The sequence below is a fragment of the Muscardinus avellanarius genome (assembly GCF_963383645.1).
Source record: "Muscardinus avellanarius genome assembly, chromosome: 6".
Lineage (NCBI taxonomy): Eukaryota > Metazoa > Chordata > Mammalia > Rodentia > Gliridae > Muscardinus > Muscardinus avellanarius.
In genome coordinates this window covers 21,039,642-21,058,371 of record NC_137791.1, presented here as the reverse complement: position 1 = coordinate 21,058,371, position 18,730 = coordinate 21,039,642, and the positions used below count along the sequence as shown (strand labels likewise).

At 38.3% G+C, this 18,730-nt stretch overlaps 1 pseudogene across 1 annotated transcript in view; it reads right to left on the bottom strand.

The window, feature by feature from the left end:
* Nucleotides 1-3,131: 3,131 nt before the first annotated feature.
* Nucleotides 3,132-18,730, bottom strand: part of LOC308263992 (trafficking protein particle complex subunit 13-like) — a 33,360-nt pseudogene continuing 17,761 nt past the window's right edge. The window contains exons 3-4 of the transcript in view: nt 3,582-4,494; nt 3,132-3,325 (exon numbers count right to left, since the gene is read on the bottom strand). The product of the transcript in view is annotated as a trafficking protein particle complex subunit 13-like (transcript). The remainder of the gene's footprint in view (nt 3,326-3,581; nt 4,495-18,730) is intronic.

Genomic DNA, 18,730 nt, shown 5'->3' with positions numbered 1-18,730 from the left:
TGCTGAGAAATTCAAATTGCTTCAAGTGTGGGTGCCAGCAAAGTAATGTCCAACTGTAGGATGAGATCACAGCCTGGTGTGCTCTCTGTCTCTTTATGTGAGCTGCATTTCCTATGCGTGGGGGAGAGCCAAAGCATGAGTTCATTGAAGAAATGAGAAGTGCTTCTGCTTAACGCTTAAGCTTCCAAGCGTGCAGCCGGAGCCAACGTGACTGCAGGCCCAAGGAGGACACCCCTGGATACAGTACTGTGTTCCACAGAGCCCTTGCGACAAGGGACAGGTGAAGCTTGGAGAACAAAGCACAAATATAACTTGGATTGCTGATTGGACCGACATCCCCAAGAGCACCAGCATTTTAGCAGCTTTGATGGCCGCGAGGCTTTTCAGGTTTACGGTGGTTTGGCTGTCCTCCACGAGTTTATGAATGTCATAGGATCATGTCCTGGCATCCGTCTTCAGTGACTTGTCTAGAAAATGTTTTTTTTTTCTTTTTAATATGTAATGGTGACAAGGACATTTAGATGAGAAGTTGGATTATGAGCAGATTAAGAATTCCTTTGAGACGTCTTGTGAAAGCACTTGGCATAAATATTAGCGCTGAACTCAAGGCCTCTCTTAGAATAGGTAAAAATCACTTTTAGGTTACAGGATGCAAATCATAGGCTTAAAAGTGAGAAATGTCTGTCCAGTGAAGAATTAAGACAACGTGTGGTCATCTAGCAAGAATTTTTTTTAAAACAAAAATAGCCTCACAAACAAGCAGTTGGAAAACAACATAGTAAGGATATACTTAGAATTCTGATTGCAAAGGTCCCACAATTTCCAAGGGAGTAGAAGACACTCTGAGAATTGACAGGGAACACTCCACATGGGCCTGCCGTGAAGAGGGAGAGGGAGGACCACAGACAGTAGTGATTTATGGAGGTGCTGCTCCTGTAAGACTGGCACCATGGTCCCAGCAACCCTGCATCTCCCTCTCCTTTCCCATATACCCGTCCTCTTTCATACTTTCTCCCCATACTTAAGGTCGCTGGATAAAATGTAGAATAGCCAGTTAAATCTGTATTTTGGATGAAGAATAAATAATTCTCATTGTTGTTATCATTATTAAATATTACAAAATCAAAATCGGAGCCAGGTGTCGTGGCGCATGCTTGTAATCCCAGAATTTGGGAGGCTGGGACAGGAGGATCGTGGTTTGCGGACAGCCTCAGCTACTCAGCGAGGCCCTTTGCAACTCAGTGAGACCCTGTTTCAAAGTAAAGAATAAAAAATAGGGCTGGGGGTATAGCTTGGAGGTAGGATATCTCTGGGTTCCATCCCCAGTACTGGAAAAAATTAAAATTGTATCTTACTTATCTGAAATTAAAATTAAACTAAGTGCTCTGTGTTTTTATTTGCTATATCTGACAACCCTACCCATATTCCATTCAGACCACCTCACCGTGTTTGGTAGCAGAGAAAAGAATCGAAATTAAAACAAGCATCCGGAGAAAGCATTGCCAGAGGAGGCAGGTTGGCCTTAAACCTCTGGCTGTTTCTTAGGCTCCGTTTAACTGATGAAATAGTTGCTTCACTGTGTCTCTATCTGCTGTGTTTCCTTCAGACTGGCCTCCTTTCTGGGCATTCACTGCTTTTTATAAGCTAATGATTTACATACTGGATGAAGTGGTTGAACTCTTTGCTTTCCAGGAAAATGTCCTAGGAAGAGCTGGGGCTGTCTCTGGAGGATCCTTCCATCAGCAGGAGAAGCTGGGCTCAGCCTTCAGTGTTCTGTTGTTGACTTGTGGTCCTCAGCAGTATGTTGGGAAACCATCCCCGTTACATCATGGTCTTGGTTTGGTTTTGTCATTTTTGTATATGAGTGCTCTGGATATTAAGTTGAATCTTGAGATAAAAATGAAAACACTGCTGTGTTTGGTCTTCACACACATTTATGGTGGAAAGAGATGTTTTCAAATATGCATTTCCTTGGACTGACTTAATGAGATTAGTAGAAGAAAACGAAAAATAAATTAAGCCTGATGTTACTGTTGTGTGCTCACTGAGTGTAAAACTAAAAACTCTTATACTAAGAAATTCACTATTGATTGATGCAAGTCATGGAAACGTGTCAAATTTAACAGCTTTGAAGCACAATTTTACAAATTGCACATATTTTCCTTCTCATGTAAAGATATAAATTGGCAATAAAATATGTTTGAGTCTTAGTAGATTATATAAATATCTTCCTTGTTACACAAAATTTCTCACTAATGTATCAAGTATTACAACATATTTTCATCTTTACTAGAGAGATCATATATAGCACATAGAATATACCTAGAATACAAACTATAAAGCAGATATTGAGATTTAGCACAAATCAGGAAAATAAGCTTTCCTTTGTAGGTTGGAATCAAAGACTTTCAAATAATAAGAGAAAAATACTGAAAATCTGTTAATAAATCTGTCAATAAACTTTCATTCTAAATGTATTCCAAGGGAAAATAGTTACCTTATAGAAATACTTAAATCTGCCTATATATTATGACTTGGAATATATTCTCTATGAGTCTCTTTCATAGTCAAATACAATTCTACCTGTGTGTTTGTTTGTTTGTTTGTTTGTTTGTGGTATAGGGGATTAAAACCTAGGGACATTCTGCCTTAGAGCTATAATCCTAGCTTTTTTTGTTCTTTCTTTCTTTTTTTCTTTCTTTCTTCCTTTCTTTATTTTTGGTGGTACTAGGGATGGAACCCTTCTACCTCCAGGCTACACTCCCAGACCTATTTTATATATATATATATAATTTATATATTATTATATATTTATATATATATTATTTATTTATTTATTTAATTTTTGCAGTGTTAGAGTTCAAACCCAGAACTTCATGAATACTAGGAAAGAACTCTACTACTTGCCTATATCCCAGGCCTTAGTTTAAAATTTTTTATTTTTTTTATTTTTATGTGGATCATATTGAAAATGGCATATGTTCTGACTGTGCTTGGTGCCCTCTCCCTCCCCACACTATCCCTTCCTCCCCTCCCAACAATGAGTGTCCAGGTTGACCATGCTACAGTCATACTTTTACACGTACTCGAATATAGATCCTCCATTAATCAACCTCAGCCTTCTTCATCTCCTACTCTTCCCATGTTCTCTTAAAGAACGTGACTGTTAGTCTTAAGCCAGAGACGCTTTGCAGTCCCTGCACTGAAGACAGAACAGTAAGGGTAAGGCAGAGAGAGAAAGCCGATGCAGCTTTCCAAGATGCCTTCCTGAAATACCACACCAGGGGATAGAATTGGTGTTACACATTTCCAAAAACAGATCCATAGACTTTCACTACTACAGTTGTTTGTTTATTATTATTATTATTATTATTATTATTATTATTATTACTTGAGGTACTGGGGCTTGAACCCTGGGGCATTCTACCTTTGAGCCACACCCCAGCCCTATTTTTTAATCTTTATTTTGAAACAGGGTTTCAATGACTTGCAAAGGGCCTCACTAAGTAGCTGAGGCTGACCCAGAACCATGATCTTCCTGTCTCAGCCTCCTGAAAGCTGGGATTACAAGCATGGTCCACCATGCCCAGCTTACATTTGGTTGTTTTACAAGTACTATGCAAAGGTTCTCCTAGGTTTACAGTGCGTGGGATTGTCTCCAAAGACAGCCTAATAGTTCCAGAACCTGGAGCCGTTCTCTGAAGTTGGCTGGTTTGTAACCTTCTTCTTTCATCTAGATTTATTTTCCCTATTATATCCAATTTTCTGATTACTGTTGCTTCTTTAATGATGCTTGCTTTTTCTGCAGTCTCCTTCTTGGGCTGTAGGCAATATAAGCACTGGCTTGTATCCATTGGCTGCAAATATGCTCTTGACTCAAATGTAGATATGCGTTGTTCAGCGTGGTTGACTGAATTTAATTCTGTTATATTATAAAATATAGATGGCTCCATTGAAACTTTCTTCATAAACATCTGTGAGGTTGTAATATTCTGAATCTGCTTTTAGAAATACTTCAACAGTTCCTGCATTGTAAAATTCAGTTTTCACATACAATGACTTGAGACTCTGAAATTTGAAGAATTTTCTAAAGTACTTTTTTTTTATCCACCCACATTTGTATAACTCACAGCACGCACCGAGAGGCGTGTTCCATTTTATTTTATTTTTTTTTTACTTCATGGTGTATGAAATCATCAATACAGCAATCAGGTTAAGTCCAGCCACTGCAGAACTGGAGGCTTAAAGATTTTAAGAGCTGAGAACTTGTCCAAAGATCAGCTTTTATCAGTATCTTATAGCTTGATGGCTATCACTGTAAACACTAATATAACTGGAAAAGGCTCTCCCAACAATATATTTCCAAATTTATGATAAAGTCAACATTTCTCCCAACATTAAAATTTCTGTACCATGTACAGTTGAAGGGTCTTTTCCCATTAGTGAGTTGAAGAGATCTCCAGGTGACTTTTTCTCTTCACATTTTCCTGGAATCTTGCCAAAAAGGAAAAAAAAAAAAATGTTTATCAACTACATTACTTCCGGCTCCACTAGGCGCTCCTGTTTAGGGAGAATTCAATTCCATTTTGGGAGCACTTTAGACCTTTGTGATTCTATTTCAAATGTGTCAGAAACTTATTTCTTTCAGATCTTTAATCTATGACTGTATGTTCTTATTAGAGTTTATCCCTATGACTTTAAAAAAAAATCGGAACCCATATCACTTGTCTGCTGACAGAAAAGAGCCAAATTATTTACTTTGCAATTTCTCAAAGTATTTTACTTAGAATTATATGTGTGATCACTTGTTGCTCAGGTTGAATTTTTCATCTTCTATTTAAATTTGATTTAGGGATCTGATTAAATATACTTGTCATGTATTTTAGTAAAATTGATAAATGTATTTCAGAATGCTGCTTTGTATCTGAAATGAGTTATGTGTCAGAACTAACTGAGAATAAAATATTCAGTGTAAGTGAACAATAATTAGGTATGGCATAAAGGTCAAAGAGCAGACGTGAAAAGAGAAAATATTTGAGTGTGATTAGGAAATTTATGGTCTCATGGGCACAAACACAGAAAACAAGCATTTAGTTTTACCTTTTGTTTCTTATTTTGTTTTTATACTTCTTGTCAAGTCTTCAGAAGCTAGAATATTGGAACAGCAGAGGAGCGCCAGGACAGAACTCAGCTGTGATATTAATAAGAAAAACAGAACAGAGCTTCTCCTTGACCCAGCGTGAGTGTGCGGAGAGGTTCGGGAACAGCAGTAGTGATCAATACTGACTTTAACAGCTCACTCTCCAGGAGCCATAACATTTTAGGCTCCAAGGCCAACCTCAATCTTAATCTCCCCTCCCCCAAACAAGGACTTTGTCTCTTAAGAATGATAGGGTTTGAGGAATCAGAAAAGCTTTACACTGAGAATCAACTTTAGGTAGTTAGACAGTTAAGAATTCACGAAAACAGTTCTACATTGTAGTTAAATGATTTCATCTTTCAAAATCTTTCTCTGCCTGCATGTCATCTTGTGTTACGTGCTTTATCTGATATAATCCCTGTCACTAAGTTTACCAAAGCCCAGAAAGAAATATGCAGACTTTATATCCTGACTTTGCAAATCCCAATTCTGTTAAAATGCACCCACGGAAATAATAGCTTTGCAGATGACTTGTTGACCCATCCTGCCCATCTCAGTCTCTCCTAAAGGACAGCTCTATATTTGTTTATGTCTCTGCATCCTAAATCCAAAATGCCTGAAAGTAACTCACGTCTTTGTCCTGTTGTCTTGTTTTTCTGCAAGGCTCTCCTCTCTCCCCAAGACTCCTACCCAGTGGTCTGTGTTCTTATCCCGAGGGCTCTCCTGACCTTGCCCTCCCCCTCTCAGCCTGCTTTACCTGGTCTGGTCCTCAGGGCTGTCACTCAGGCTCTTCCAATCCTTCTGCTCAGTATTTCTGACTCATCACAGGGCTGTGGACATTTGGATTGGTTGGATTAAAGAATTAACACATTACTGTGTAATTAAATGGTATGTATATTTTTATAACCATTACTCTTTACATAAACATCAGAAGTTCTGTTTGCCATTATAACTCAACAAGTGTTTAGGATTTTTCAAGAAGTGATTGGTGTGGGTTATTAGTTTCTTCTGTGCCTTCTATAAGTTCACCTAGCTTTATTTAAAACTAAAATGTAGTCTGGGCATGGTGGCACATGTTTGTAATCCCTGTGCTCGGGAGGCTGAAACAGTAGGATCACACCGGTTCAAAGTTATAGCCTGGAGGCAGAAAGCCTCTGGGTTCCACCCCTAGTACCACGAAAAAAGAAAAATAATAAATAAATAAATAAATCTTAAAAGTAAATAAGAAAAAAAGTAGCTTAGCAGTTGTGGTGGTACACACTTGTAATTGCAGTATCTGGGAGGCTGAGACTGGAGGGTTGCAGTTCGTGGCCAGCTTCAGCTACTTAGTGAGGTCCTTTGCAACTCAGTGAGACTCTGTTTCAAAATAAAAAATAAAAAATAGGGCTGGGGGCATAGCTCAGAGGTAGAATGTCCCTGGGTTCCATCTCCAGTACTGAAAGAAAAAAAAAGAAAAGAATAAAATTCTGCCTTTTTGATACATAATTTTGAAGAATATTATATTTAATAAGAACAAGTAATAGTATTTGTGTAAAGTTCCCATGGTCACAAATACAATAGAAAGTGCAAAAAATAATGTATTCTTTAAAAATACAGATTAATCCTATGGAAGCCATGACAATAAGCAGAGCCTGAAGTATTTTGACGTAAAAAAATATAAAGAATAACGGACCGGGAGAAATAGTTCAATTTTCTTGAACTGATAAAGGTTTTCTACAGCACAGAGAGTCGAAGAAGAAGATGTCAGCACTAACATGCATGGAAAAATAGGGCAGATTGACAACTTAGGATGAATATTGATTTGAAAAACTACATGACTGTTGGAACCTGAGCAGTTTTTATTTCAAGAGCTGAATAAAAATTGAGGAATCACTAGTGTTTGAAACTTCTAACTTCAAAGCCTGTTCATAAAATGGAAGCTGTAGACAGGTCAATAACTTACAGGACATATGTAGCTAATGAAAAGGTTTCTGGTCTCATTTAAAGAAGTTCCAATAAGCTGTCCTTCTGCATGTAGGAATTTCTTATTCTCATTCATAATGGATATGAGGCCAGTTAACATTTAACTGGCACACGATTGCAAAGCACTTTGCAAATATAAAATATGATGTAAGTGCCATAGAATCCATTACTTCATACTCAATCTTCAAGTTACAATTAATGAACAATGCAGCATTATAAAAGAGCCTCGCTAATGGAAATTTAACTTCTCTCTAGCTGTAGAAAATTTCAGAACATCACATAATAGCTTAAAATAAAATTGAATTTTAATCTATATATTATTTATGCTATTTAGTTGTCTGGCTTTGAATAGATACATGTATAATATTTTATACATAAAATTATATACGTGTGCATTTATAAAATCTTTCATTTCCTTTATTAAGTAATAATTTCCATGGCGAGATTCAGGTATTTATTGACTTAGGACAGAGCATTTATCAAGCATACTCATTATGCCGTTATATGTAATTTATAATAGATTTTAATCCTTTTAGAAGCTGATATGCTAAGCGATTCTTTAATTGTAGAATCCTAACTTTTATATGCATGCTACTGGGGATTGAATCCAGGGGTACTTTACCACTGAGCTACAAACCTGGCTCTTTTTTATTTTATTACTTTGAGACAGGTCTTGCTAAGTTGCTAAGTTGATAAGGCTGGTCTGGAACTTATGATCCTCCTGCCTTCGCCTGTTGAGTGACTAGAATTTTCGGCATGTGCCACTGTGTCTGGCTCTGAAGAAGCCTAAGTTTTGAAAGTCAGTAATTATCTTACTCACTGCTTTCAGTTTGTTCGGGCAGATATTAGCCTCAGCATCTACACCTGTTTTTAATGTTTGGCGCTTTGGGGATACTCCCATTTTTATAAGAAAATGTGGAAGAAAACAAACACAGAGAACCTCAGAGATTTTATCAGTTCTCTGAACTGCCAAGTGTTTGCTCGCAGATGAGTGAAAGGTGAATTTCAAGGATGAATCTCTTGAGGCAGGCTGTCCTTTGAATGAACCATGCAGATTTCAAAACGTGGGGGCCTCATCATGTACAACAAAAAGCCGTGCTCATCGGGTCTAAGAAAAAAGTCTAATCAACTCTCTTCCCACTTTGGTTGTTAAATAGATTTTTAAATACTGCCTATGATGGTAATTCTGTTGGAATCTAGCTGCCTCTGCTGCTGAAGGGAATTTTAGTTTAGTGAATCCTTCACAGTAGTTTTAGGCCACCATTCCGGAACTCTTCAGAAGAAAAGAGGAAACTAAAGCATTGTGTTCAACGAAGCTCTGAGGACTTCTTCAGCAGCTGACCCCAGTGGGTGTGATGTGGCTCACTGGTTCGCCTTATCTTTCATTTGTTCAAAAGACACTTATTAATAGCTATTTTTGTGTCGGCCATTGTATAAGAAAGTAAATAGGATGGAATGTGTTAGAAAGTTCACAGTTGAGATTAGAAAGTGGAAAATTAAGCCAGGTGTGGTAGCTCACGCTTGTAATCCCAACATTTGGAAGGCGGAGACAGGAGGATTGTAGGTTCACAGCCAACCTCGGCTACTTAGTGAGGTCCTTTGCAACTTAGTGAGACCCTGTTTCAAAATAAAGAATAAAAAAATAGGGCGGGGAGTATAACTTGGAGGTAGAATGCCCCTGGGTTCCATCCAAGGTACTGCAAAAAAAAGTGGAATATTTTCCTAAATTGGACAGTCAGTGAGATAGAGTTATGTATTAATGAAGGGTCTCCAACAACTTGTGCTACAGCATCTCATGCAGATCTTGAGAAAGCTCGATCAGGGGATCTGCAACAGCGTAGATCCCCCATGAAGTATGTCTAGCATTCCTTTCCTCAAAAAGTTATTTTAGGATTATTTGGATCAATATGTATAATTGGAATTTTATGTATAAGCATTGTAACCAAAATTGATGGGCAGCAGCTTGTGAGAGACTCTAGCAGCAAAGATTTTTTTCCCAAGGAAAAAGTTTGGGCCAAAGATTAAGTTCAAACTGACCTTAGTTTGGGCCAATGTATAAGATTAAGTTCAAGTCGGCCTTGTGAAGTGAGAAAAAGCATACTATGATTATTTAAATGTCTGGCACCTTTGCCCTAAACTCTATAAAAAATAAAACTTTTCTTGTCCTTGGAGATCCTGCTTGCATGGCTAGCCCTTGCTTTTCTGCCAAAAATGAAAATATAAAAATTGTAACAAATCCTGAATAAAATGGAGCAGTTTGAATCTGATCTCGTGTGACAGTTCTTCTCTCATCGACCTCGGATTTCTCTCACCAACACACGAACCTCAACTCTTGGCTAGTGCTGGACCCTGGCAAACTTGAAAGGTTGTATTTGAATCTACTTTGAATAAATGAATTTTAGTTTTCACAAGAAAGACAGAAAGGAGAGACCGAAGAAGACAGAGGGGATAGAAATGCCAAATGTGGGGCAGGAGACAAGGTTATAGTGCGCACAAAACTCATACTTGGAATGTAGAAGATACATGAAAGGATAACAGAAAATAGAGTTACAGAGATAGAAAAGATCAGCAGGTGCTTCTGTGTAATACTAATGAGCTTGAATTTTATCATGAAGGCATTAAAGAGACACTGAAGAATAATAGTTGGAGGGAGGAATGAATGAATGTACAAATGAGATAAAGTGTTCCTTCGTGCACCTCCAAAGGAGATGACAGCCTTTGGCGGGTTCAACACTATTTTATGTCTAATACACATGTACATATATATACAAACTTGTGTGTATTGAAAATTGTCTTTTTGTAGCAGTTAAGGGAAGGGAATGGTCGTCACAGTCTCCTGGGCCCCAGAGTAAGGCTGGACACCTGGTAGATACTCAATACATGAGTAAACATTATATATATATATATATATATATATATATATATATATATATGTATGTATATATTTTTTTGGTGGTACTGGGGTCCCTGGAAGCCCTTCTACCTCCGGGCTACACTCCCAGACCTATTTTTACATTTTTCTATTTGGAAACAGGGTCTCCTAAGCCAGCGCATGCGCCTGGCTTCGAACCTGCACGATCCTCCTGTCTCTGCCTCCCAAGCGCGGGGATTACAAGCGTGCGCCACCACGCCCGGCCCGAGTAAGCATATTTTAAGTAGGCAAGTGATGGGAATAAGGAAGCCATCTTTTACACTATGGAATAGAAAACACTATGAAAAGCAGAACGCTCAGGGATGAGTGGCTTGTCAATAGAGAAGAAGTGAGAAATGTTAGGAGAAGAAATGAGGAAGTGTTGAGCCAGGAGGCCTGAAGACTGAAAGGCTGGTAAATTAAAATAACTCAATAGATGAGATTTCGGGAGTCAGGAAGTTCTAGGAAATCAGAATAGTTCCTAGGCTTCTAACTTGGGCTAATGAATGCATGGCAGGCTATCCTACAGACAGAGAATTTAAGGGGAGAAGCATATCTGGGATGTGAAAGCATGATTTTTAGTGCTGATTTTAAACTCCCAGTAAGACATCTAGGAGATGACAAGAAGGTAGCTCTCTATGTAATAGTGGATAATCTAAATTTTATGTAGTAGTAGGTGAAGCTAACAGGGTGGATATTTCTCAAAAGGTGTGCTAAAGAAGAAGAGGATTAAACACAGCATCATCAGTGGACTGAGGACCAATGGGGAAACAAGAGCCATTGGGACATGTATGTAGGAAGTAAGAGATGGAGATAGAAGATGAGAGATGACACAAAGAGAGAGAAGGAGAGAGAGAAAGAGAAGAGAGGAGCAGATAGAATAGGAGAGAAGAGAAGAAGGGAAGAGGGAGGAGAGAGGAGAGAAAAAGAACCAACCTAAGGACCATGGCCATCACTGGGCTTCAGGGCATTACCCAGCAGGTTTCTGTTGGGGAACCTCAATTGTGAGTCCTGGGTTCCATGGGTCACACTGTGACTGAGAACTAGTTGCTGTGGCATATATGTGGAATTCCACATATATGGTGAATCAAGTAGGTTGTCTCTATCTCCTAAGACAGTGCTCACCAGGAAGTAACCTTAAGGCAGATATCTAGGTCGAACTCTTTGAGGAACAAAAAGGAGGTAGAGAACTGGAGACTGTGTCAAGAGTTGCTTCTAGTGTAATGCAGTTAAAATTATTTCCAAAATTGATGCAGACAACAGAAAATTATAAGAATTCCCTATGGTTCTCAAGTGCATAATAGAAGAAATATCCAAGAGGAGACCAGAAAAGGGCAGGGCCATTGATGTTAAAGAAAAAAGTAGATAATTGACAATAATGGGCTTTCTTTCTTTATTTTTATTTCTTTGTGGTACTGAGTATGGAACCCAGGGCCATTCTACCACTGAGCTACACCCCCAGCCCTAATTTTTATTCTTTATTTTGAAACAGGGTCTCACTGAGTTGCAATGGGCCTCACTTAAGTAGCTGAGGCTGTCCATGAACCAGGATCCTCCTGTCTCTGCCTCCCAAATGCTGTAATTACAAGTGTGAGCCATCACACCCAGTTGCTGTGTTTTCTTTAGTTATAAAATACAAAATAGAAACATAAAGAGGAATGAAAAATAATTTGGGCTTTTTTGACAGTTACAAGGGTCTTAGATTAGATGGCATGTACACATCCATATTTGAATGGAAAAATACCTCAGTTTTTATATTCTCTTATCTTTAATTTAGCCCACTTTAACTCTGCATGCCTTTTATACATACAATGAATAGCATGCTAATATTTCAATGAGCTGTAATAAGTAAGGAGACAGCAGGATCTTCATTAGAGACTATGAAATCTAGTTCTTTCCATTATAGAAATATCCCCACCACCTTCTCCTTCTCTCTCTCTCTCTCTCTCTCTCTCTCTCTCTCTCTCTCTCTCCCTCTCTCTCTTTCTCTCTCTGCATTATAGTCATACATCTTAATGGGATATAAGATGGTAGAGGCATACATGCACACATCACTCATTTAGCCCTTTCCCACTTCCCTCCCCATTCCCTCCCTCTCCCTCCTTCTCATGTTTGGCTTAGTAGAGTGATTGACTTTGATATATTTGTATATTTAGGCATTTCCCTCTTCCCCCTCTCCTCAGTTAGGTCACCTTCTTTACTCACCAGTGGTTTTTCCTTCTTAGTCTAGAGTTCCTCTTATGACCCATTTTCTCCCCAACTTCCACATATTAGGATTTGCAATGTTTTGAAGCCAGTTATCAAAATAGTAACAGTAGAACTCACTGAGTGTTGAGTACATTACAGGCTCTGAAAAGTTCAGGCACAACATGCCAATATGTCTCAGCCCTGAAAGTAATCTTTTCTCTAAGTAATAGTTTTTCCCCTGCCTTACATATAAGGAAACTAAGGCAGCTTTACTTATCTGGAAAGTGAAGAAGTTGGAATTTGAACATAAGCAGTTAAAATTAAACCCATGTATCCTTAACTATCATACTATGCTTTCTCAACACCAATAGAAAAAATAATAAACATCCTTCTCATCAAAATGTGTAATTTAAAATTTAAAAGGTACACCTGTTTAGCAAAATAATGACCTATATGTTACTATATATTCTTTGAGACACTGGATGTGTTACTTGGGAAATGCCTTAGCTGAAGCTCATGATCTTCTCTTACAGGCTCAGAAGAATGAACATAAATGTCCAGTTTCAGTTAGATAAGGGGATACGTTCTGGTGACCTGTTGCACAGGATGACTGTGGTCGATAATAATGTATCATATATTTTTATACTGCTAAAGGAATTGATTTCAAATGTTCTCAACACAAAGAAATCATAATTATGAGGAGATGGAATGATAATCTGTGTTATTTAATTATTCCACTATATATACATGCATCAAAACATTAAATTGTATCCTATAAGTACATTCACCAATTATTTGTCAATTAAAAATGAAATTTGAAAAAGATTAAAAGTAAACTATTCATAGGCAAATTTAAAAACATTTTCAACATTATTCATTAAAGATAGTATGTAATTCATCATATTTTCTTACTTAGAATTCAATTACATTATTTAAATTATGGTTTTCTAGGCATGCTTTTATATAAAATCACTTAGATTCTCTAATTACTATTATTGTCTTTGTTTATAATTGAAAGTGAGTGTCTGACTTGTTTTTCAAGATTGGTAAAGTTCTGACAGATGGAAAAATGAAAATAATAACCAGAAGCTAAATTAATTTATTAGTATTCACATAAAGCTGAAAATCTTTATCAGCAAAGAGTGAAAGGTCATGTAAACTGATGGAAAATGATTTTAGGACTAAGAAAAATATCAAAGAGACATAATTCTAAAAGAAGTTAAGAGATCTAAAGAGTAATGCTTTAAAAGTAACTGCAAGTAAGAAGGTAGATATTAAATGTAGGCCCAAAATATTTAAGATTATATATATATATATATATATATATATATATATATATATGTGTGTGTGTGTGTGTGTGTGTGTGTGTGTGTGTGTGTGTGTGTTTTACTGGGTTTTAGATCCAGAGTAGTTCTACCTCTGAGCTATACTCCTAGCCCTTTATATTTTTTTTTATTTTGAAACAAGGTCTCACTAGGTTGCTGAGGCTGACTTCAAACCTATGATCCTCCTGTCTTAACCTCCCCAAAAATCAGGATTACAGGCACTCATAGATAAATGAAGACAAATCTACAGTAATTCTACAAATAGATGAGTTAGCATAGAAAGCTATTCACAGGAAGAACCACTGATATGGGTTGACAAATATTTCATCATGAATAATGCAAACACTCCAGGTGATGAATGATGAACTGATGATCCTGGACATAAATAGAGATCAGAGAGAAATTGGTTGATCCCAGGCAGTAGAGGAGGTGGCATCCACTATATTATAACTCTAGGTGGTATCACTTGTTTGGATATCCTGTTAATAAATGGAAGACCAACGTAGCTACCTTCTGTTTTCAGTGAAGTAAGAATCCTCAAGATAAAGCAATGTTGATCCTGCTGCTGTGATTTCTTTAGAGTTTGATACTGTAAGTCAGACTACTGAATGGAGTGTGTCTCCATGCGCTGTACCTTCAATGTGTAAAATTGTCAGCATATTCCAATAGAAAGGACATACACGATCACCATCTTAACTTCTCAGCAATCGTTCAGTGACATGCCATCAGATTTAACTCATGAACTCTTTGTTCAGGTGGCTGTCAAATCTAGATTTATGACACTTTAAGCCCCAATATTTTATACTTTTTTGATGAGTGGGGGAGGCACCTTTCTATGCTAGAACCATATTTCTTTGCCAGTACCTCCCTGCCTACTCTCTCCTCTGCACCCGAGCTCCTTCCTCAGACATTAACAGCCTCTTCTAGAGGTAGAGACAGCAGGTGGTGGTGATGGAGAAGGGCTGTTGATATTCAGAATGGGATGCATTTTGGAGCCCTTTCCTCTCTGTCTGAATATTTTGGAACTGTTTTCCATAGTTATGAAGGAATCTTGCTTCCTGGCCCCCACTCACTAACATTTCTCCCCACCAACCGTCTGTGAGCTTTGCTTTGTTTCTGCAATCCCTGAACCGAAACCAGTTGAGTGTCAGCACTTATCCCATATGTTCATTAGCAGTGAATCTGTAATTAATTTCTTAAGGTTTAAAGTTAATGAGACCGTGTGTGTGCGCGCATGCACGTGTATGCGCATGCTGTGTTTATGGGTTTAAAATGATTGTTTAATTATTTGTCTTAGTTTTGCCTGCATGCATAAGGAAGCGTCTTTGTTTTGTTTGGCTTTTTTACCACTGGGTTCTTCAGAATAAATCTACTATGTGCATATTGCACAAGCGAAGAACAGAAGCAAGCCCACCTTGGGGCCACCTTGTTGTGTTTTGAGACAGCAAATCTCACTGGTGCTTTAGTAAATTCATTAGATTATTCCACAAGACGGTGTAGACCCGGTTTCTCATGTTTCTCTCCAGAAAACTACCTCAAAAAGAGAGCATATTGAATTTACAAGGCATATATGTAATATGGGATATTGTTTAGGAAGGTTATTCTAATTTGGCAGAGAGGGGTTACTGGGATAGAACCTAGGGGCATTTAACCTCCCAAGCCCTTTTTTTATTTTTATTTGAAACAAGGTCTTGCTAAGTTTTTGAGAATCTTGCTAAGTTGTTGAGCCTGGCTTTAAACCTTCAACCTCCCTGTCTAAGCCTCCCAAGTACTGGGATCATAGGAGTGTACCACCACACCTGGATAATTAAAAATTTTTTTTTTTTGGTGGTACTGGGGTTCCTGGAAGCCCTTCTTCCTCCGGGCTACACTCCCAGACCTATTTTATATTTTTGAAACAGGGTCTCTTACGCCAGCGCGGCTGGCTTCGAACCTGCGTGATCCTCCTGTCTCCACCTCCCAAGCGCGGGGATTACAAGCGTGCGCCACCACGCCCGGCTTGGATAATTAATTTTTAATTGAATAGTAGCTGAGAAAATGAAAATGGTGACAATTTAAATCAGTATACCAACATAAGTCCACTTTACTTGTGCCTATCTACATATATTCTTTCTATAAAATATATTGGTATTTACTATCTTTTCTACAAAACCATACATTATAGATGTAGTAAGAAAATAAAAGAGATATTCTGAATACAAACAAAAGCACACATTGAATAAATTAATACTTGGCATTTTCCCTGAATATTCTAGGTACATACTTAAGGAAATATGAGCTCACTCACAATTGTTGAAAGCAGACTATTTACAATACAATATGAGAGAGTCAAAGACAAATAAACATAGCTGGGAGGACTGGTAACCAAGAAGTAATAGTTGCTAGGGAGTAGACAGCACCAGGGAAGACATGCTGAGTCTACAGGAGTACATCCTTCTGTTTCTGTATTGCTGAGAGTTTTCAAAACATTCATGTTTAATGGTGAAAAAATGTTAATGTAGGTTCAATTTGCTTGTCCCGAAAAGACTTTAATTATAGATTATAGAATCTCTAGATATTAGGGAGATGAATGAATGGGTATGAACATTTTAACCTAAATATTTTTATATTCATGTATCAAAACAGGCAAATAATCCACTTTGCCTTTTCCTGGTGATTAAGAGCATGGAATTGGGATTCGGAAATCCTGGATGGAGAATGGGCTCACTGTTTACTAGCTGTGTGATTGGAAAGATAAATTTACCTCTTTAGTCCTTACTTTCTACTTATAAGTTTGTGATAAGGTGTTAAAGGGGGAGAAATATTCTAAGTACTGCATCACAATACCTGGAAAAAGGAACGAAATAAATATCACCAACATCTATAGGATCAATGGCTGGGGGACAAGTTTCTCATAAAAAAATTAAATCTAGAGCTATTCTGGACATAATAGCTACAATTGCTATAATTATTATAATATAGTTATATTTTTCCTTTTGTGGTCCAGAAATACAGTTTCCCATTCTCAGTGAAGAAAAGATCCTGTTGTGTTGATGCATGCCTGTAATCCTGGAATGTGGTAGGTTGAGGCAGGGGCATCACGGGTTTGAGGACAACTTTAGCAACAAGTTAGTTTGGCTCATGGGTTCCAGGGACTTCAGGCCACAGTGGACTGGCTCTGTGGCTCTGGGCCTGTTCTTTGAGGCTACACATCATCACGGGAGTGTGTGGTGGAGCAAAGCTATTCTATCAACGCAGGGAATTGAAAGAGATGAAAAGGAGGAGCTGGGGTCCCATTTTCTCCCGTAAGGGCACATCTCCAGTGACTTTAAAACCTCCCACCAGATCCCACCTCTTAAGTTTCCCACCACCTTCCAGTAGCACCAAGCTGGGGAATAAGCATGTGAGACATGGACCTTTGGAGAGGGCACTTCAAATACAAACCACAGTGCCAAAGCTGGAGGAGATGGCAGAGTGCCTACAGCTTCCAGAAAACAAGCCACGGTGACCTTAGTTCAAGTGGTTTGGTAGGAATAGCTAAGTTGTCTTCTGAGATTTTTAAGAAGACATAATTTCCAGCATTCTTGTTGGAACTGTGGTGCCATATGACTGAGTTTGGGTCCTCAGCATGAGGGTGGACACCATGTAGCCACTCCTATGTCTGGTCCTTAGTAGTTTCTAACCTGACCTTGCAGTCCTGGACCTCTCCAGGCCTTGCATCCTTATGGAGCACATGTGTGGAGTTAGGTAGCTCCAGGGCAGAGGAGACTTCTGACCCGAGTTGGACTTTATAGCACTGAAATTGTTCCTTTTATGTTTATATTTTCAACATTGCCCAAAGTATCTTGGTCAAGGAGAATGGTTACAAAAACTACCTACAGAACAATAATTTTGAAAGCATGAATCAGGCCATTTAAAAAAAAATATTTATAGCTTTTCAGTGACTTCCTCTCATAATTAGAATAAAATCTGAATTCCTGGCATGCTCTAAAAGTAACCTGACTGCTGTTTCCCTTCCTCGTCTCGTGGCCTACATTTCTCCTTTGTTCACTACTTTTCCTATAAACTCACCTTTTTATATCCCCTGAAGAGGTTATTGATGTGTCACGACTCCAGGTCTTTGCTTTGGTTGTGACTTCTCGTTCCAATGTCTATGCCTGGATATTCATGTGACTTGCTATTTCTCATCCTATAGGTCTCAAATGTCCCCTTCCCAATGATACATCTTCTGGGGAATTTCTCTTTGTAATTATCTTCTAAATATCTGAAATGATGTTATAATATTATTTACTAATTTCTCATCTATCCCTTTCATGCCCACATGAGAATATAAACCCCATGACATCAAATGCCTACTTGGGTTGAAGTCAGACACATCCTTGTATCTAAAAGAGTGCCCAGCACATAGCTCATATTCACTAGTAAATGTTTAACAAATGAAGGAAACAGGGTCTGATTGTTTGTTTGTGATTCTTATAGCTTTGTGACAGCCAGGCATGGTGGTGTACATCTCTAATCTCAGTAGATGAAAAGCTGAGACAAGAGCATCATAGATATGTGGCCAACCTCAATTTATTTAGTGAGACCCTCTGTGACTTAAAAAGACTCTGTTTCAAAAAAAAATAGGACTAGGGTTGTAACTCGAAGGTAGAATGCCCCTGTATTTCATCCCTAGTAATAAACAGACAGATACACATAGACACACACACACACACACACACACACACACATACACACACTCTAGGCACAATATGAATTTTGCTGTGCTTCCATAGGCCTGCATAGCAAAACTGAGGTACATCAGAATAGTTGTTGTAGGTTGAATACCGTCCACAGAATTTTCTTTCTATTGAAAGGCATGAATGTGACCTCATTTGGAAATAAGGTCTTTGCAGCTGGAATAAGGATGAGGTCATCCTAGATGCAAGCGGGTCCTAAATCCAATATGAATATTATTATAAAAGAAAAATTTGATCACAAAGACACAGACATACAGGGAGAACGCCATGCTAAGACAGAGGCAGAAAAGAGTTGGACTGCACAACGAAGGAGCACCAGGATTGCTACGAAGAGGAAGGCAGGGGCCTGGGAGCATGCCCCAGAGCCTTCAGAGAGGTGGGCCCTCTGCACAGTGATTTCAGATGTCTAGCCTGCAGGACAGTGAGGGAGTAAATTCTGTCGTTTTAAGTCACCGAATCTTTGGTACTTTGGTACTTTGATGTAGCA